Source organism: Balaenoptera ricei, chromosome 9 (genome assembly GCF_028023285.1).
Source record: "Balaenoptera ricei isolate mBalRic1 chromosome 9, mBalRic1.hap2, whole genome shotgun sequence".
In the NCBI taxonomy this organism is placed as follows: Eukaryota; Metazoa; Chordata; class Mammalia; order Artiodactyla; family Balaenopteridae; genus Balaenoptera; species Balaenoptera ricei.
Window position 1 is genome coordinate 99,257,989 of NC_082647.1, and position 22,054 is coordinate 99,280,042.

The 22,054-nt window shown below is 41.8% G+C and overlaps 1 protein-coding gene across 1 annotated transcript in view; it reads right to left on the reverse strand.

Annotated features, from left to right (window-relative positions):
• NRCAM (neuronal cell adhesion molecule) overlaps positions 1-22,054 on the reverse strand; it is a 310,432-nt gene that overhangs the window by 84,846 nt on the left and 203,532 nt on the right. The window lies entirely within an intron of this gene.

The following is a 22,054-nucleotide window of genomic DNA, read 5'->3' on the forward strand; positions in this document are numbered from 1 at the left end:
TGCCTTTGAAGGGGAGGCCTAATGGCTTCTCCTTTCTAGAGATTACCTCTGGGAAAGTTCAGGGCATGGTTGCCAATTTGCTTCCAACCCCAAACACTGATTTACCGGTTGAACCACCAAGAAATCTGGCCTTCTCCATCTCCTACCTAGACCGTGGCAACAGCTGTGCCTGGGCTCTGAGTTCCAGGTCTTCCTCATTGCAGTCACCCTCTTAAACAGTGCTGATTAGTTTTGCTAAGGGTCTTTGGTTAAATAGTGGGAGTAGCCCCATGGGACCTACCCAATTAAAGTTCAATATATCCTTAAATAAGTAATACAAAAACTGCAATGACCTGGTCTCAATTTATCCCACCAACCCATTTCCCCCTATCGTCATGTAAGTATTCTTTTTTCTTTGACTATCTGATTCTGCTTTTCTTTCTTGGGTCAATCCTTCAATACGCTTTGAATTTTCCTAACCTCTTGCCTTGGTTTATTCTATTCCTTTTACCTGGAATGCCCTCTCCACCATATTTCCTCAACAATGTCCAACGGATTTCTTTATAGAGCATTTATTGGGTTGGCCAAAAAGTTCGTTTGGGTTTTTTTGTAACATCTTATGGAAAAACCTGAATGAACATTTTGGCCAACCCAACATGAGCTGATCACTCAAACTAGAAGGCATTTCACTCTCTGAGAATCCCTGAAATGATGTTTTATTCGCCACATAGAATATACAGGTAGATACAGTGATAGACTTTTTTTGGGGTATGCATGCTCTCTCCCCTACTCCTTCAGGCAAAGATTGAGCCTCTCCCATCCTTGTATTCCTCTCCTATCACCTAAGATAGTATGCCTTGCACATGAAAGTGCAAGAGAACATGAGCACACAGAATACAGACCTCTGTCCTACAACAGACCTCTACCTACAATGACGGCTTTAATCACATCTTCTCGTTAATAAAGAGAAGTGTGAGTGACCAATGGCTCTCTTGAGAAGGTAGGGATGTCATTATTATAAACTAAGATCGTTCTTACAGCTTAAGTACTGAATTATTTGTGTAATCGTGTATTTTTAAACTGTCCATCTTTCCCACTGAACTGAAAGCCTCGAAGGGTAGGGACCACATCTTTCCTGTTCCCCATTGTGTCCCCAGAGCTCATCACAGTGCCTGGCACATGGTAGGGAGTAAATAAATATTGGTAGAAAAAAAGTGAAGGGGGGAAAGGGGAAAGGTGAGGTTGTATTCAGATAGGCACTCTGACCACAGTCTGCCTGAGGCTATATTTATATTTACGTTACTTGATTTAAAAACCAAACTCTTGTCAATATGGTCAAATTAGCTGGCATATCATGTCTGTGTACGGAAGACAGCTTAAATGTATAAAAGAAAAATGAAACAATGCTAACAACATGTGTTTTGCCAGCAGCTGAGTTCTGATTTGAACCTGATTATAATTATAGTTGGACATTTCTTGCTAAACAAATACAAAAAAATATGCTAAACATAGACATTATACATATATAAATGTTATTTTGTGAATGAAACATCCATACTGTGTGGTTTCATTTAAGATCCAGGAAATTTGTCTTTCCGTATTATAATATATAAACAATCATGACCATTAAACATCGAGAGGCCGGTAGAAAAGCTCGCCCAACCATTTCTAACCAGAATATAAACCAGACTGTCTTTCTGTGCATGCAAAGCAGATCTATACCATTTAATCGAACTTACTTAGGTCTCTCATGATTTTTTGTTGTTGCAATGCTAATTGTGAATTTACACATAAGCTTCAAAGAAAATAAACATAAATGGCACAAATGGCACTAAAACAAGTCAATGTTACATACTACACATACTGAGAGAAAACGACAGAACCAAGCACCAAGAAAACACAAGGCATACCTGCCTGATTCGTGTGTCAAGCTAACTGAGTTTATTCAATTTAAGTGCCTAGCTTTCTGAACAGACGCCAGAGAACTAAAACACTTTCTAAAAGATGTACTAAGAAATTGTAATGCCCGTAAGATCTTAAGCAACTACATACAATTTCCAACTTCTTCATTCATTATTTATTTTGCCTGGATGCCTTAACTATTCATCCTTCAGAACAGAGAAAACAACGAGACAACGTCATATAAAAGAAAGTATCATTCAACCTGCTTTGCCTTTTCAGAATATAGATGGAATAAAATATTCCACATTAAATCACAATGTTATATATAAAAAAAAATCTTAAGAAAAACTGAAACAACACTTACTTAAAGAGACATGAGTAAATCTTCACAGTGAGAGGAGGTCATGAACTACAGGAAATGAAGATGTGGTCTCTCTTCAGAAGCTGTAAGTTCATTTAAACCAATAGCCACAAAATCATCTCCAGTGTAGATTCTGTTTGGGGAGGACAAAGCAATGGCCCAGCCCACCCTCCAAATCCTGCCCATGGAAAATCACTGACTTCTCCTATGAATGCCATCACAGGTGAATAACCCAACACCCAAGGACAGCATTAGTCCCCGGCGCTCAGTCACAGTGAAAATCAAATATAGCTACAGAAAACTGAGCTTTCTCTCTTGAAGAGTGATGGGCTTTGCAAGTCTCACAAAGAAAAACCATTGCTTCTGTACTCGGAGTCCCGATGTCAGCACCCTGCCCTGCCAGGAGCCCACCTGTCTTTTAGTTTACCTTGGAAAAATGATGGTCATTCTCTCTTACATGAGAATCGTGAACTAAAACTAAATGGTTAATGCAATTACATTAAAATGAATGAAACCCCCATGTGAAATAGCAGCATCTTGTTTAGTCAAGGCTAGAGGGCATGTTAGCACAATATAGCTTATAATTTTCAAAAAATATTTGCCACAGACATTTTAAAGCATGCTTGAATGAGGCACATGACAGGTTCATCTTCAGAATATAAAACATCCTGATATTTAAAACCACATGTATTGTTAAAATAACCCAGAGTGATGATAAACAGGAAAGCCTTTTACTATTTCACTTCATTTCACTCCGGTCAAAGCAACTTTTCATGTATTACCTACAGAATCTCTTAACAGAAGGAAAAAAAAATCTCCCTCCTTTAGTAAACTTTTCATCATTAGGAAAGAAACGCAATTCAAGATTTCCTTACTTCTTTTGCCTAAAGTTCATATTAAACCATACAGCACATGTTGCCTCACATTTTTACCATACATTTTAAAAGAAAAACCTAAGTTTTTGACAAAGGATTCATATTAAGCCCAAGAAACATAGCTCTCTTGTTGCTTAAGAAGTCTTGTCATTAGAAAGAAAAGAAAATCTTTGTTTTTCTCAAGTGAAAACTGAAATTATTTGAATAAAAAAAAATATAGCAGCTCTCCACGAGAACCAGAAGGCCACGCATTACTTACCACTTCATTCTAGCCTGTCTGTACTTTTCAGCTGCCCAACATGGGTGGTTCAATGCTGATTGCACAGTGTAACACGATCTACTCTCTAAGCCAGTAAACAAAGATGCTTATGTGACTGGATGCCCTTTGGCACACTAATTATTGCTCTGGTGAGCCCTCGGCGGCTGGCCTCACTGAGTGGACGGCTAACTGGAAGTGGCATCATCTTGACTGTAAAAGGCGTTTTTCAGCAATCAACTCGGGATGGTTACTTTTTTTTTTTTAATTGAGGTACAGTTGATTTACAATGTTGTGTTAGTTTCTGATGTACAGCAAAGTGATCGTTATATATCAATACACATGTATATGTGTATATATATATTCTTTTCCATTATGGTTTATTACAGGACGTTAAATATAGTTCCCTGTGCTATACAGTAGGACCCTGTTATTTATCTATTTTGTGTATAGTAGTTTGTATCTGCTAATCCCAAACTCCTAATTTATCCCTCTCCCAACCCCTTTCCCCTTTGGTAACCGCAAGTCTGTTCTCTATGTCTATGAATCTGTTTCTGTTTTGTAAATAAGTTCATTTGTGTCATATTTTAGATTCCACATATAAGTGATATTATATATTTGTCTTTCTCTGTCTGACTTACTTCACTCAGTATGACAGTCTCTAGGTCCATCCATGTTGCTGCAAATGGCATTATTTCACTCTTTTTTACGGCTGAGTAGTATTAGGACGGTTACTTTTTATACTTTGTTAAACATTTACCAAAAGGAATAAGCACACTAATGCCCATTCCTAGCCCATGCTTGTGCTCGTCAATCACTGGTTTTGAGTCTGAGACTATGGAAGGAAGATTAGAGAGAAATGGACAAAAGACTTCGTATAATTAACACATGAACAAAGTCACACAAATCTACACAACTCCACTACCAGGAATGCGCCTTAGAAAAAAGTAGTTTGGGATTATGTGACTCTAGAGATTGTAACGATCTCTTCAAATAACAAGGCAAACTTTGTGAAGCAAAGGAACACGTTTCTAATTCCCTCCTAGCCCAAAGGGATGTCCCATAATAGAGATTCTACAAGGAATCTGGTAGCTAGAACCTGGAATAGTACCAAAGGAAAGGTGAATAATTAATAGATGTTTTTTAACCAAATAATAGATGACAGAATACATCTTGATAATAGCTCAAATCTCCATTCCTCAGAGCACTTTAACTGATTATGTTATTTGGTATTCATAAAAATCACAGAAAATAGGAAAGCAGGTATTATACCCATTAAACAGATGAGGAAAAAACCAATCATGGTGGCCATTATTCATTGAGACCTTCTATGTGCCAGGAATCACTCTGAGTTTGTTCCATGTATTAATTTATTTCATCTTGCCAATAACCCCAAAAGGGAAACTCTATTTCATTTCCCAGTTTACTGGTAAGGAACCTGAGATGCAGGATGGTAAAGTCATTTGCTTAAGGACACACACAAGGTATGTGAAGTGACAGACCCAGAGCTCCAGTTCTTCCGAAAAGTTCTAGAGCTTTCAGCCTGTCACACCCTGAGAAGCCCTAGCATTCCCCTTCTTCTCATATCCTCTTATTTTGCATTTAGCCAATAAGCAAACAGAATTACCAAGTTTAGTCACTGATATTAAAAAACAAAGTGCTAATGGTTTGTGAATATCTATAGAAGATCTTCCTGGTGTGGCCCAGAGCACAACTTCAGGGGCCCCTTCACACTGGATGGCATGTGAACAGGGCCTGCTGGAATTGTACCACATGCTGGCCCTGGCCTTTGAAGGGAACCACAAGGTAGGAGACTGTAGGCAAGACACACTTTTAGAAAGTTAATTTTAAAAGTAGGCAATGTAACTATGGAGACCAATATGGAGGTTTCTTAAAACACTAAAAATAGAGTCATCATATGATCCAGTAATCCCACTCCTGGGCATATGTCTGGAAAAGACAAAAACTCTAATTTGAAAAGATACATGTACCCCAATGTTCACAGCAGCACTATTCACAGTAGCCAAGACATGGAAGCAACCTAAATGTCCACTGACAGACGAATGGATAAAGAAGATGTGGTACATATATACAAGGGACTATTACTCAGCCATAAAAAAGAATGAAATTATGCCATTTGCAGCAACATGGATGGACTAGAGATTATCATACTAAGTGAAGTAAGTCAGATAGAAACAGACAACTATCATATGATATTACTTCTATGTGGAATCTAAAAAAATGGTACAAATGGATTTATTTACAAAACAGAAATAGACTCACAGACATAGAAAACAAACTTATGGCTACCAAAGGGGAAAGGGGAGGAGGGATAAATTGGGAATTTGTGATTGACAGATAAACACAACTATATATAAAATAGATAACTAATAAGGACCTACTGTATAGCATAGGGAACTATATTCAATATCTTATAATAACCTATAATGGAAAAGAATCTGAAAAAGAATATATATCTATATTTATATTTATCTGAATCACTTTGCTGTATAGCTGAAACATTGTAAATCAACTATTCATCAATTTAAAACAAAAAGGGAACCACAAAAATCTTAAAAATTAAAAAATAAAAATAAAAATATTTAAAATGCCTCAAAGAAAGTAGGCAATATACATGCACATGGCACAACATTCATAAGGTACAAAAGACCATATAATTCAAAGTAAGCAGCACAACAACCCAGTTTCTCCCTTAGAAGGGTTACTAACACCAAGTTTTGTGAATTATTCTAGGGATATTTCATGCATGAAGAGGTCTAAAATCATACATAACACAATATTTTAAGGACCGCTTGGATATAGAAAACAATTTTAAAGCCTTTTTGCCATTGAAGTTAGATGATCAAAAACAGCCAAGTCTTTCAATAAAATCTAGTTATTTGCAACACACGAAATTATTTGGATACAGGCTTTTCCACACCTCCTTAATTTAGTACAGCAATTACAAGAAAGGAAACAGTAAAGGATGATTAACTGAGAGATCTAAAACAAAGGATAAAGCATGCTTAATGAAAAGTCCACATGGGTGAGGCTAATGGCGACCATGACCAAGGGTGGCACCTGTCCCACACTTGTCCAGCCAATTATCTGATGACAGTTGTCAGGATCGGCTTCAGGGGTGAGAGAGCTGACGAGAAAAGGAATGATGGGTGGAGTAAGGGAGAAAGGGACAAGGGCCTCTCAAAGGAAGCCTTCCTCACCCCCACTTCTGAATCCAATCACAAGTAGCTAAACAGCTCAGAGAGGAGACTATTCCCTCAAATGCTTGCCATGTTCACAGTCTGTCTTTCGGCACTGACGCCACCATCCTGACCGGGGCTGGAAGAATCAGGCATGGGTGTCTGACCAAAGGCCATGTAGAGCCTGTGAGATGACTTGGCTATTTTAGAGGGCTGGAGAGTGACCAACGAAGTGGTAGTAAATTCCTTTCTCGTGGGCAGCATGAATATGAGGCAGAAAGAGAGAATGAGTCAACAGTTTGGAGCAGGAACAAAGGCCAAAGATGACACAGAGGCAAGGCAGCATGAGGAACCATGAGTAAGCAGGGCGTGGGAGGTGTCCCGAGCAGAATGAAGCAGTGGGCAGCGACAGGATCAGTAGAAGCAGACAGTCACTGAGTGCCCACGGCATTGGTGGAACGCCTGGCAGGTGATGCCAAGGACTTGCTCCACTTGCCCTGTGATCACCAGGTCTCTCAAACTCTTGGCATCCCAAGCAACGTTCCAATTCTCTATGAGGTTCGCCAGAATAGTGCTTGCGGTTGAAAGGTCTTCCTGTCTGTCTTCCATCGTGTGAACTCTAAAACGAGCCTTCACTAACGTGGCAGGTAGACTGTTACATCAGTGGTCCACAGGAAGCACTCCTCCAGCATGTGTCCCTTTGTGGAGTCCCCTCTCACTATGACTCTGGGCTTGGCCATGGGACATGCTTTGGCCAATGGGATTTTAGCAAGGATTATGCAAGCAGAGGTATCATGAGCATTTGCACACTGGGCTTTCCTCTTGTAATGTTCCCTCTGGGAAGCTTAGCTAGACTATGTATGGTGAGAGGAAAGAGTAGAAAGAGGCCTTGGGGAGATGAAAGATCATCTTGGACTTTTTGGGCCCTACTGAGCTCCCAGCTAAAATCAGCTGAGTAAGTGACTTGTTGAACTATACGTAACAGAAGAACCATCTGAGAACAGAACAACCAGATGGCTAACAAACCCTCAGAATTACAAAAAATAATCAATTGTTTCAAGCCACAAAATTTGGGGGTGATTTGTTATGTAGCCACAGATACCTGAAACAATTAATTAAGATAAACTCAGATCGGCTATTTCTTGCAACCAGAAAGATGCTAATCTGCCCATTTAAGAGTTCTGATGATTCAGATGCACAGATCTTCTTACAAGATCATGGCTGGAGCCACAGCCATCCTAAATGAATAGTCTGGTGATGTCGGTTTTCCCTCTAAAATGATCTATCATTTTGTTTATTCCTAGATATACTTCCTTGTATATAATGTTGGTCCAGCCAAAGGACACAGACTTAAGTTATATTTCTCACACAAAACTTGTACTCAATAAATAGAAAATAGTTACTACTGACATCAAACAAAACTTTTTACATTAAAATAATTGTGGATCACGTCTAATTTAGAGTCTTAGGGATTATATCAATCTATTTCTAACGCAGAAAAGCAAAAATTAAGCTAGAGAACAGGGTGAGAGGGAGCCCTGTGTAGCCCCTATCTTCCCATCTTCATGAATCAGACCAGAATTTGCAGTGCTCAATCTCGGCTTCTACTTGCACCTATGCACTCACCTACTAAACAGGGAATTGAAGAAAAGGGGAAAGAGAAGGGAAAGGCAGGCCTTAGCGACAGGTCTCCTCCTTTATCACAAGGTCCGCCTCCCAGGTGATTTCCTTCAGATTATGAAACAGAAACAAAGTTCCAATTTTTAAAAATGGAAAGTAGGGAACTGCTCTAAAGGTGAAGTCTGAGAAATGGAAATTTAATTCTGAATATGGGCCTCGATCGTTATATATTCAGAAACATTTGTCAAGTCACCGAACCAAGCTCTGGCTCTATTTATCTTCTTGTAAACGGAGATTTCTATAAATATCACCGAAATGATGTAAGGATCAGAAACACTTTATTAAAACCTCCAGCAGAAAAGGCCACGCAGGATATTAATATTCTACATGGGCTCTACCTTATCTATTTGTCAAGTAAACAACACATGGCAACATGGCGGCCATTTAATAGTAGAAAACAGCATTCTGGAATGCCTTGGCAGGCTAGTCACTTTAAAAAAATTACATCATATGTCAAAGACAAGAAGCCAGCATTTACAAACTGTTATTCTTGCGAAATGGTATGAGCCATTCAGGGTGGAGATGCACGGCAGGGGTCAGGTCTCAGTGTGCTCTTCTCCTAATGGCCTGAGTTGGGGGGATGGGGAGAAGAAAGAGCTGGAGAGAGAATTAGCCTAAACCAATGGCAGAAATTAACCCAGAGGTCTCAGCACTTAGCACAGTACAGTTTATACCCCACTCTTGCAAATGTCCAGTGCGGGTGGGCAAGGGGCTCTGCTCTAGGCTGACAGAGGTTCCACCATATTGTGAGGCTGCCGTCTCAATACGTGGCTTCCAGAGTCCCCGTGTTCTCCTGCTCTGAACTGCCGCCACCCAGAGGTGATGTCACATCTGTTGCTCACCACCCGTGGACCGGAGGGAGTCAATGACTCCAACCACAAGGGGTTCTGGGAAATGTCCAGTGCCTGTGAATATCTCTGGAGCACCACTATCTCTGCCACAGAGAGCATGCTTGGCACACAGTAAATCTGAAGGTGCCTTTCTGGAAAGAGTTTCAGAAGTCACATGCTACAGGAGGGCCGTTGTATTGTTTCCTCTCAGTGATCAGCCAGGGGGCGGGATGATGGTGGTGCGCAAGGGCTGTGTGGGTGCTGGTTGGCTGAGACCATCTCCTCTGCCTTCCGTCCAGCTGCATTTCTGAATCCCTCTTTCCTGTAACTTGGGTTTCCCCCAGACCCGGGCCTGGGCATGGGGGTGAGCAGGCGGAATGCCCAGATTGATCAAATCCAAAGGCTGTCCCTCCTGCCACGTCACAGATGACTATAATCCTCACAGTAACATTTCAAGATGCATTTTGCTAAGGTATCCAGGCTCTGTATAATCACAGCGGGACTGTGAAAATGAGAAATGGAGTCTGACGTGACATGAAGAATCGTGTTTTCCACTGGTTATCAGTGCTGGGGAAGGTGTATTACCATCAACTAAATAGCTGGAAACGCTTCACTCCAGCTAGAGGCTATTTTATATAAAGAACAAACCCCAGTCACTTGCTGATATGCATTTTCTACTACAAAGGATTTACCAGCCAAACAGGGGAGTAATTCATATTTAATTCCTGGAACATTTAATTTTCTTTAAACAGGCTATGTGAAAATCTGCATTTATAAAAAAAATCAAGAAGTGATCATTTGCTTCGAAGAGGATTTGTCAGATTTACTTCAAAGCACATCCTCCTCCTGGCATTTAGAATAGAATTCAGTCTCCAGGAAGTTAAATATTAGCTCCTCAGGAGACCTCAGGAGTCCATATTCTCTATAGAAGCAAAGCACACAAAAGCGTGAACGTTAGAAACACTGTTCTCTGCAATGTGAGATTCAATCAAGCCAACAGTCAAAGCTCTAGAATATTCTGTTTGGGTGCCTTCTCAGGAACCACCTTTTCTATAAAAAGGTCATATTCTATTTCTATCACTACTTAAAGGGACTTCATAGAAGAAATGTGGAATTTCATTGCTATGGTGTGGAAGAAATAACAACTCAAAGAGCAGGCTGGAAGCATCATCCGGAGGAAAGCATTCTTGGTCCAAGTTTCCAGCTCCCTGGAAGAATCAGAAGAGGAAAGCCTCTGGTTTTCATCAAAGTTGGCTAATAGGAACATTAAACCTAGAATTACAGGCTCTTTGCAGCTCTTCAGTTGAGTAATTCATGAACAAAATTTTCGTGGGTAAACGGAGTTCCTAAAGACAAATATTTGTGGCTTTCCGGAAAGAGAGTTGGGAAGTAAGAAGAAAAAGTGAGACAGGAGGACGAAGACAAAGCAATGAAAGAAGAAATGCTGCAGCTGTTAGAAATTTCCAAGTTACATTATTATTACTATCATCACTTTTTTGTTTGGAAATTGTGGTAATTCATAAAGAAGCTGGGCAGAAAAATACCTATGAAAAATAAAATTTTTAAGCACATGTAAGGAATCATAACTATTTTAAGGAAAACATTTACACAGAAGCCCCTCTACAAGCACTCATGCTTTGACTACCTCTAAGGTCTCTTTCAGCCCTACCCGGAATTAGGAGAGCTGCACCTGCTGTAATGTAAGTGGAATCTAATAAAGTAGCCACCAGCAGTACAGCCATTGAGATACCACAGCAGAAGGAAAAAAAAAATTAAAAACCAGAGAAAAAAAGAGAGCTAAGCGTCAGATTCCACAAGGCTGCTGGCTATTGGATCTGATAAAGGTAGGCAAGGCAGGAAAGCAGAAATGAGTACTCTCTCAAACAAAGGGCAGGAGGATGGAAGCAGGTAAGGCACGTCTGTGCCCAGTGCTTCCTCAGAGGGGAGTGGGCTTGGGGGCTCTTGGCTGACGCTGGGCAGTGGCTTCTGGGTCTGGGCGTCACTTGCTGGATCCCTGTGTCCAGGGGAGCCAAGTTGAACACCTTTTGGAGAAGGGAATTCAAAAGGCTGGCAGAGCAGCCGACAGAGTGTAGGAGTGAAAGGGCTGGGCAAAGGATGCAATCAGGAAAGAGGTAACAGACAGGATACCAAGGGAGACCACCAAGAATAAGGCTGGAGACGGAGGGACCCCAGAGACATTCCCAGAGCAGAAGAGAACAGCTGGATATGGCTTTCACTGGGTATTGGGTGTGAGTGTAGGGGCCACCCAGTCATGGGCAGAAGAAACTTAAAAGTCCTTTCTCTCCCTGCTGGGTCAGCGGGCTCAGGATTAAGTTGGTAAACATTGGGCCCCCCCTTGCCCAACCTCACTAGGCCAAGGGCAGCACCTTAAATATGTCCAATTAGCCTGTCTGAGGAAAGCTTTCAAAGTTTAGGTTTCTGTCTACTTCAAGAATTTTTGAAAAGGGTGTTCTAGGTCTTTGCTGGAGTACAAAACTTTAATTGTTGGCCTCCAACTTCTCTGCTAAGTTTTGTAGAGAAAAAAAAGATTTTGTTTTTGTTTTCAGAAGGCCTAACTACCCTTCTAGAAATTGCTCCAGCAGATCTGTCAATACTCAATAGCAGCTCCGAGTTAACTTCTGAGTTTTATCAAAGTCGGTTATAAGAATAGGATATATATATTCGCATTTTTTTCTCTGTCCCTAGATTTAACTAGTTCAAGAGACCTAGTTCTTATGTACAGACTTGGCAAACTGGATTAAGCTGTCAGACAGACAAATAAGAACCAGAAAAAAACAGTCATGTTTGAAAGGTGTATTTTTGGTTTCCATTGAGAGGGAGGGTTTGAATGGAGACAAGTTATCCTGAATGCATTTCTGAGTATGTCAAAGGGTGGGGGAAGAGGGGAATGGGGAGTTATTGTTTGATGGGCACAGAGGTTCCGTTGCGCAAGATGAAAAAAGTTCTGGAGATGGATGGTGATAATGGTTGCATAACAATGTGAATGTACGTAATTCCATTGAACTGTACACTTACAAATGGCTAAGATGGTACCTTTTATCTTATGTCTGTTTTAATACAATTTAAGAAAAAAGAAAAAAATATTCATTGCATACCTATTAAGTTTCAGATACTCTGGGGGGGGGGCGCAATTTAAAAGCAAATTCGACATAATTCATGTCCCTGATGTGCTCAAATCTGGGCTTGGGAGAGGGAAGTGTGCTTTAGGAGAACGTAACCAAATGTAAAACAACGTGGTATGTTCTTCACTAGCAGCAGGAAGTAGGATGCAACCAATTCTGCTCAAGAGGGAAGAAGAAAGACTTCAGTATGAAGAGCTGAACTCTGCCTTGGAAGAATAACAAGAATACTCCAGGCAGAGAAGGGAACCTTTCTACACTGTTGGTGGGAATGTAAATTGGTGCAGCCACTATGGAAAACAGTATGGAGGTTCCTCAAAAAACTAAAAATAGAGCTTGCATATGATCCTGCAATCCCACTCCTGGGCATATATCTGGAAAAGACGAAAACTCTAATTCAAAAAAAATACATGCACCTCTATATTCATAGCAGCACTATTCACAATAGCAAAGACATGGAAACAACCTGAATGTCCACTGACAGATGAATGGATAAAGAAGATGTGGTACATATATATACAGTGGAATACTACTCAGCCATAAAAAAGAATGAAATAATGCCATTTGCAGGAACATGGATGGGCGTAGAGATGATCACACTAAGTGAAGTAAGTCAGAAAGAGAAAGACAAATATCATACGATATCACTTACATGCAGAATATAAAACGTGACACAAATGAACTTATTCATGAAACAGAAACAGACTCAGAGACATGGAGAACAGACTTGTGGTTGCCAAGGAGGAGGTGGATGGTGTAGGGATGGATTGGAAGTTTGGGATTAGTAGATGCAAACTATTATATATAGAATGGATAAACAAGGTCCTACTGTACATCACAGGGGACTATATTCAGTATCCTGTAATAAACCATAATGGTAAAGAATATGAAATATATATATGTATAACTGAATCACTTTGCTGTACACCAGAAACGAACACAACATTGTAAATAAAATAAAATAAATGTTTAAAAAAAGAGTGCCATCTTCTCATGCAAAGAATAAAATGTGCAGGAAATTTTAGAGGATTCAATTAAGTTTAACTCAATAATCTGAGAATCAGTTATGTCCAGATCAATGGCTGCCTGACGCTGGGGTGGTCAGAGGAGATGGATGGCAAACAGGCAGGAAGGAGCCTTTTGAGGACGGTGCTCAGCAGAGTGGAAAATATAAGGCTTCTAGGGCCAAGTTAAAATTATTTAAAATGACAACAGCATACCTGGCCTCTTGATCCCTATCATCAGCACAACCACTAAAGCACAAAACTAACAAACAGAGATGGCCAAGGCATTGTTGTGGCATCCAGATGGTTCTTTTTTTTTTTTTTTTGGCCAAGTTGCGTGGGGAACTTAGTTTCCCGACCAGGGATTGAACCCAAGCCCCCTGCAGGGGAAGCGCAGAGAGTTAACCACTGGACTGCCAGGGAAGTCCCCAGATGATTCTTGATACTTTATAAAGGAATGAAATTCAATAATTTTAATACAAATAAGAGAACAGCTTTGTGACCTTGGATTAGATTTCTTAGATATGATACTAAAAGTATAATCCATAAAAGGAAAAAAAATGATAGATAAAAAATGATACAGATTGAACATTATCAAAATTAAAAACATGTGTGCTCCAAAAGACACTGATAAGGAAATGTGAAAATAAGCCACAGGCTAGGAGAAAAATATTTACAAATCATAAAACTAATAAAGGACTTGTATCCACAACATATAAAAAAACTCTTACAACTCAAAAGTAAGACAAACAATAAAAAAAAAATAGGCAAAAGATTTGGATAGATACTTTCCCAAAGAAAATGTACAAATGGCTAATAAACACATGAAAAAATGTTCGGTATAATTTATCATTAGGGAAATGCAACTTAAAACCAAAGTGAGATACCAGCACATCCATTTGAATAGCTATTTTTGAAAAGACTGATCATATCAAGTGTCGGGGAGCATGTGGAAAACTGGAATTCTCCTACGTTGCTATGAAAATGTAAAAAAGGTAACCACTTGGGAAGAGAGTTTGGCAATTTCTTAAAAGTTAAAATACACTTGTTATAAACCCAGCAATTCCACTCCTAGGTATTTATGTAAGAGTAATGAAAACAAATGTCCTCAAAAAGACTTGTATGCAAAAGTACCTAGCAGCATTTTTGATAATAAACAAAAATCAGAAATAATCCAAATGTCCATCAATTGGTGAAAAGATAAACAAAATGAGGGATAGTCATATAATGGAAAACTACTCTGCAGTAACAAAGAATGAACCACTGATGTGTGAAGCAACATGGGTAAAAGCTCAAAATTATGCTAAGTGAAAGAAACCAGACATAAAAGACTCTATGATTCCATTTATCTGATAAAACTACAAAATCAGAACTAGATTAGTAGCTGCCTGGGGCTGGAAGTGGGAAATGAGATTGACTGGAAACAGGCAGGACGGAATTTTGGGGTGATGGTAGTGTTCTAAAACTAGATTTGAGTGAAGCTTGCACAACGGTATACACTTACTAAAACTCATCAAACTATACTTAAAATGGGTAAATTTGGTGGTATGTAAACTCTACCTCAATAAAGCTATAAAAAAGAAAAATAACTTGAATACCCCATGTTTTGCAAATCAAGACACACTTCAGAGGACACACTCATGGCTTTATTTCCCCTGGTATGTGCTCTCACATATAATACTCATTCTAGTTTCAGTATAAGTTAAATATATCTATTTCTTTTTTAAAAACTTATCATCTTAGAGTTTTATTTTGGCAACTATAAGAAAGGACGTAATACTATTATTGTGTTTTTATATCATATAATGAATTGATTTCTTTTCCTTTTTTTAAAATTGAAGTATAGTTGATTTACCATATTGTGTTAGTTTCAGGTGTACAGCAAAGTGATTCAGATACACACATTCTTTTTCAGATTCTTTTCCATTATAGGTTATTACAAGATATTGAATATAGTTCCTTGTGCTGTAAATTCTTTATTGTTTCCTCACATCGGTCAGAATGGTCATAATTAAAAAGTCTACAAATAATGAATGCTGGAGAGGGTGTGCAGAAAAGGAAACTTTCCTACACTGTTGGTGGGAATATAAATTGGTGCAGCCACTATGGAAAACAGTATGGAAGTTCCTCAAAAAACTGAAAATAGAGTCGCCATATGATCCAGCAATCCCACTCCTGGGCATATATCCAGACAAAACTATCATTCAAAAAGATACATGCACTCCTATGTTCATAGCAGCACTGTTCACAATAGACAAGACATGGAAACAACCTAAATGTCCATCGACAGATGAATGGATAAAGAAGACGTCGTATATATATACAATAGAATACTACTCAGCCCCAAAAAGAATAAAATAATGCCAGTTGCAGCAACATGGATGGACTTAGAGATTATCATTCTACATGAAAGAAGTCAGAAAGAGAGAGACAAATATCATATGATATCACTTATATGTGGAATCTAAAATATGACACAAATGAACTTATTTACAAAACAGAAAACAGACTCACAAACGTAGAAAACAAACTTATGGTTACCAAAGGGGGCAGAGGGGGAGGAGGGATAAATTAGGAGTTTGGGATTAGCAGATACAAACTACTACATATAAAAGAGATAAACACCAAGGTCCTACTGTAGAGCACAGGGAACTATATTCAGTATCTTATAATAAACTATAATGGAAAAGAATCTGGGAAAAAAAAAAAAACGAGTGGAGAAAAGTGATAAAGTGGAAAGAAGTTGGGCTAGGAGTCAGACCCTCCTTCAAATCCTGACTTTGCCACTTAGAAGCTATGCTGCATTGGTTATGGTAAATCAACTCTGTGCCTTAGTCTCCTCCCTGTAAAATGAGGTCAATTTACCTGGCTCCAGGGCTGGAGAGAGGATACGTGAGATGAATGTGGAATTTTCACAGCAACACACGCAGAGCTTAACACACCCTGAGTAAAAGGGGACTTCGTCAACGTGACAAGGCCTGTCACACACAGCCCGTGCGTCCCTTTCTAGCCCCCTTTCTTGGCCCTTGTTCTATCATAAGCTAACGAACAGACCCACTGATCTCCATGCTTTGCCCTGGCTGTTCCTTCTGGCTGGAACACTTTTCCCACTCTCTACTTGATACCTACCCTCCTCCTGGCCTAGATAACACCTGATCTCCCCTGGACACTCAGTAAAGATGCCATCCTCTCGAATTGTGCTATCCCTAACCCTAAACCCTAACCCTAACTCTAACCCCTAATCCTAAACCCTAACCCTAAACAGTAGCCACTGACCACATGAGGCTACTTAGATTTAAATTAATTAAAAATGAGGTCCAATTAAAAAGTCAATTCCTCAGTCACACTAACCGCCTTTCAAGTGACCCACAGCTACCTGTGGCTGCCTAGAGCAGAAGAGAACGTTTCCATCATCACAGACAGTCCTGTTGGACAGAGCAGCTCTAGAGGAAAACGTCTCTGCTAACCTTCTCCCAAAGAACCCATGCGTACGTTTACAAGGGTATTCATGGCTTCATGTTTTGATTGTCGATTATTTGCTTTTCTCTGTGAGCTGTGAGCTTTCTGAACTACCACCCCATCAGTAAAAGTTTGCTAAATGGGTTCGTTTTCTGGAGGCCCCAGACCCACAAGGAGGGAACTCCTGATATCCTTGCTTTCCGGAGTTAGTCCCAAATGGTTTTGCCTTGTTCTGCCCGCCTACTCCACTTCTCCATCCATTCCCAATCCTTCTTAATTCCGTTCCTGACCTCCTTGACTTCCGACCTCTTGCCTCTTCCCACGTGTGTCTTCCCAGATGGGCTGTCTCCTGTTTTTGGCTCTGGCTTCCCTCCTTTGCCTCTCTGTTGTTCTTCTGTGGGATTACGTTTCTTTCTGGCCCCTCTGGGTTCCTAACCCATACAGCCAAGTCCAGCTCTAGGCCACGTGGCCAGGATTTCTTGGCCTCCAAGAAAGGGAATTAAATGATATGGCTCCTGGGAAAATACCTGATGGCAGATAAGTACTGTGTATAAAATATCTCTGTATTCACAGTGCCTTAGGCAGTGTCTGGCACATAGCATGTACCTTACAAATATTTGCGGAAGGAGTGAATGAGCTCTTCTTTTATTGGGGAATACACTCTTGGAGAGGAATGAGGTCCAAGGGGAGAGATGCTGAGAAAGAAGGAGAGGCAGTGTGGAGAAGTTTCTTGAGCCGCAGAGCATGACTGGCTTTCAACCCACAGACCACACCCCCAAGAAGTCGTATAAACTGCAGTTCAGAACCTGCCCTAGGATGGAGTGGGGAAAGGAGGAAGTTATCCCAGGCTCCACCCAAAGGTTCGCCCCCTGTGTTCTGGGTTGTGCGTTCCCAGGCATGGACACCTAGTGGGTCCTGCAGTGGTACTGACACAGGAACCTTGGGTGGGAGATGAGACGTAGCCTGGTGTCAAGTTGCTCAGAGGCCATGCAGAGCTGGAACAAGGGATGGAGAGGCTGAGAGGCTCTGAAGGGGAGCACGAAAGATGTCTGGCATGATGTGTATAAGTTAATCTTTCAAATGATCTAGCCATTGCGGGCGGGACTTGGGCACCGGAGGATGACATCAGGGGAAGACTTACAATGTGGGGTGTTGTCACACTTGATTCTTGGCAAGGTTCTTGGTCCATGGTAAGCATCAATTAAAAACTGACTGGTTGACAGCGTAGAGGCATCTGAGAGTCCAGTGCAGATGCTAGGTTCCCAAAGGGTGAATGTGATGCAGGCAAAGTGGGTGTCGGGGTGTTAGGGGGACCGGTGGGCAGAGAAGGGTTGAAAACAAACCTCGTCTACTTTATAATTTTGCCTGGAGCCAAGTCTCTTTGAAAGACTCCCCATGTCCTCTCTTTGGTTCTAAATCTCAGACTAAGAAAACCATTCTGGCATCCCTTCCAAAGTTTCACCTTGAATAAGATTTCCTATATCATTATAAAAACCACTTAAGGCCCAGCTAATGGTCATGGTACTAAGGATCAATAAACTTGGCTTCTCACCAGCTTTTCCTTGGAGCCCAAACAGCGATGCCTTTGCTTTCTGGGTTGATCACAACTGCCTACACTGGGTCTGCTGTTCTCTAAGTAGACACTGGCTGTAGCTCTCTTCTGCTCCATATCTTGTCTACACAATAAATGCCATTGCTCTGATTTGCTCTGTTCATTCACATTTTACTAACCAAGTCATTTTCAGTAAGTTTTGGTTTTTATATCTGGGACTCATAGAGTTGAAAGGCCCAAGGGCGGGCGGGCTGGCTTGTTTGTTTATTTATTTATTTATGCCCCTTCTTTCTAGGCAGAAGGACAAAAAAAACATTCCTGTGAGAGTTGGTATATTCACCCGTCTTCCGCAGGGCTCTGAAACCCTCTCAATGGCTCCTCAAATTTCAGCCCCAGCTGTTTGGGTCTTCTTTCCCTGAAGGCCTGGAGCAGCTCTGCACAGGTGCACCTGGACAGCGGCCTCACCCTGTCCCTCACAAGGGACCCCCTGCTTCCTGCCTTGGGCATCTCTGGCTCAATAGTCCCAGGAGTCCACCCTGCATTCAAGACGCATGACCCAGCAGGGCCAGAGACTTAGTGCTGTGGGCCGCCCCCTTGAGCAATGGGAATCTGCAGCCAGTGAGTAAATGCAGCCCCCTTTCATCCCCTGGCCGCCAGGTCCGACGTGCATCTCGTAAACCCCCTCACAGGTCCCTGGGGAGTCCAACAGCCAATATAATCATGCATCCTTGTGCTGGCTTTTCCCATTTCTCTGCTTCACTTCCCCTCTTCTGCATTTCTACTCCCTGAGATGACATCTCCAAACAAACAAGTTTTGGTCTCTGACTCAGCTTCTAGGGGACCCTAGACTAAGACAAGTGGGTGGTGGTCTTAGATTGGAGGTGCAAAGTCTCACACCCTAGATTCGTGCTCCAGGAGGACAACTGGCCCCTTGGGGTCCCCACCACCCCTACCCTAGGGCTCCTTTGTGTCTCTTATTCCAAAGGCCAATGGGGGAATCAGGAACACCTCTGCCCTGGGCACTGCTACGCCCTGCCTTGTTTTAGCGTTCACATTATCCTCTTTATGCAGTGAGGACACAGGTTCAGAGAGGCCAGATGACTCATCCGTGATCTCACAGTGAGAGTTCAAACTAGCATTTGAACCCCGTCCTGTGGCTTCAAAGCCCATCATCTTCCTATGGCAGCTCATAGTAGACAAGTCCTTATGACTACAAGTCTTGGGCATCCTTTTTCTTCCCTATTGGTTCCCTGAAGATCTACAGGACAAGCTTTATACAAGACACACATCTCTAGATGTGCAGCTTCACTCTTTTGCTGGGTCATTTCTCCTGGAGACTCTGTATTTGGTTGTCCTCTATCACCTCAGGGAGCACACAGCATCCCAGTGGCTTATCCTGACCCACACAGGGTGAAAATATTTCTGCTGCATTGCCTAGAACTGTTTTCCCTTTTCTCTTTCTCTGGGTCACATTCTTTCACCGTGAAGCCCCGTGGCTTAGCCCTTGATTCTCCTTTGTCTCACTGGAAACATAACTAGGAACTCCCTTGGTGCAAATTCCTTCTCTAAGCCACAGCTGAAGACGCGTTTCTCAGACATCTTCAGCTTCTCAAGCTTGGCTCCCAGTTTGACTTGGGGGCACACACTGGAAGGAAGGTGAACATAACACAGCCCATGGGGACCCCGAAACAATTCAGCTTCCAAGGCGCTCAGGGCAACTGCCTCTTTTCTATGGCCCCCTCGGGGAGCACCTTGATGCCCTGGGGCAGCAACCCCCAAATTTCCTGACTCCAGACTCCAGGAGGAATCATCAAATCATATTATTTTGTCTATTTGCCTCATTTCACTCTGTTTCTTCAACATCTTCACAGAAAAGAATTTCATGACTTTCTTTGCCTCTTTTTTTTTTTTTTTTTGGTGGGAATGAGAATCGATGTCCTTTCTCCCCAAGTGTGAGGATGAGAATAACACTAACTCCAAAGGTGACAAAGAAAGAAATCCTCTGCGCGTGAACGATACAGTGGTCTGGCCCCTTCCCTAACAGGTGCAAAGTGGCCGTGGAGCCAATAGCGGCTCGTTGCCCTGACCCTGAGCTTCGCCAGCAGGCACCGCCCGGCTCCCGTTTCCTGCTGGCACCATCTGGCAGGTGCTGGCGCTTCCCAGCCATGCACCTCGCTGGGTAATTGCCTCAAATCATGGGGTGTTTCTCTGAAGCCCTTACCCCCGCCACGAGCACAACTGTCACACGGAAACCACTTAGGACATGAGAAGTCATTCATCTCCACGAATGACTCACCCTGCAGAGCTGGGCTCGCAGGCCTAGAGGATGACTTAATCAGAAACGCTCGTCCTCGTGTTGGGTGGATGCCATCCGCCAGGAACACATGTTAGGCAGCTGAAAGCGACCTGAGCCAGGCTTCATAGCCGCCTGGCAGCCTAAAGAGCTCCCGAACATTATTCACCTTACAATACACTCAGGCCTTCCCCTGTGCAGTCTTTCTACATTGCATCACGTGCTGTTTCCAAAACATACCCTAATGTTACCACTAAGTTTAAGGCTACGTCCGTGAAAATATAATATGGCCTAGCATCTTCTTTTCTACTTCTTGTGTAAAGCTCTCTTTTCATTTACCTAGGAAGATATATTTGATGCTGCATTATTTCATTTCTAATTATGCTGAAATTCTACACAAACTGAATTATGTGGTTTTTTTTTTTTGTTTTTGGGGTTTTTTGGGGTTTAATTAAAAAGATCACGCACAACTAGGACTCTTGGGGAAATCACAATGACCTTCAGGTCATTAGCTCTCACCCAAACCAGGATTATTCTACCTTTACTTGAAATGGTCTTTCCAAAAATGGTCCAACCGCTGTAACAAACTAATGTTTCAGAGACATATTCATGCTCTATACTGAATGATACAGGGCTTCACTGTATCATTCTAAACAACTGGGCACCAGTTGTTTAGACAGGAGCCATCTTTATTAGTCTCCTTGGCAACCCATTGCTTCTTACTGTCTCCAGAGTTAGGGCTAAAAATAAAGACCATTTCTCTGTTCCTGTAACAAACACACACAATTCTCTTTCCCTGGGTTGTCACGTTTAATCAGAAATCAGAGTCTGTTTCCAGTCTGATTCATTGGATTAAGCCCTCATTCAGCCTCTAGCTTTCTAATTCTAAGGGTCTTTAGGGAAAGAAAAAGTTATTCTCTGTCCCCAGGCAAGGCATCATGAAAAAGCAGCGATCTCAACACCTCTCCTCCCTCCAAAAGCAAACAATGTAAGGAACAGTACCAGACAGGTAATGAATGTCGACCTTACATTTGCTCAACACGTGCTGAGATATCCAGGCCGGAAGCTCCATCAGGTGCTCCCAGGGGCCATGGCGGCACCTGTGTAACCTCCGACCACCGATTGCTCATCTCAGCCCCACCTCCTGAAAGATGCTCAGAGCTGAATGGGCTGTAGCCAAGGCTCACCCAGGGCTCCAGGGGATTCAGCTGTGTATAGAAGGTAAACCTATGTGACAATACTCAGGGCACACTCCCAACCGTCCCTTCCCTTATCATCTGTAGAATCCTGTTCCTTTCCCCAGTTCTCCTGGATCCTGCAGGAAACCTTGGAGCTTTGGGATACAGGCTAATGGAATAGCCCTGAACCTGGTAGAAGGTCTCACCAGTGCCCTCACCCTTGATGCAGTGGTGAGGGCAGGTCACCTTGTCGCTGGATCTCACTGTCCCTCCGTGAGACATGGATGATTCCACAGCACAGCTGGGTGGAGACCTAGCCCCAGTTTGACCTGGTTTAGCAACTAG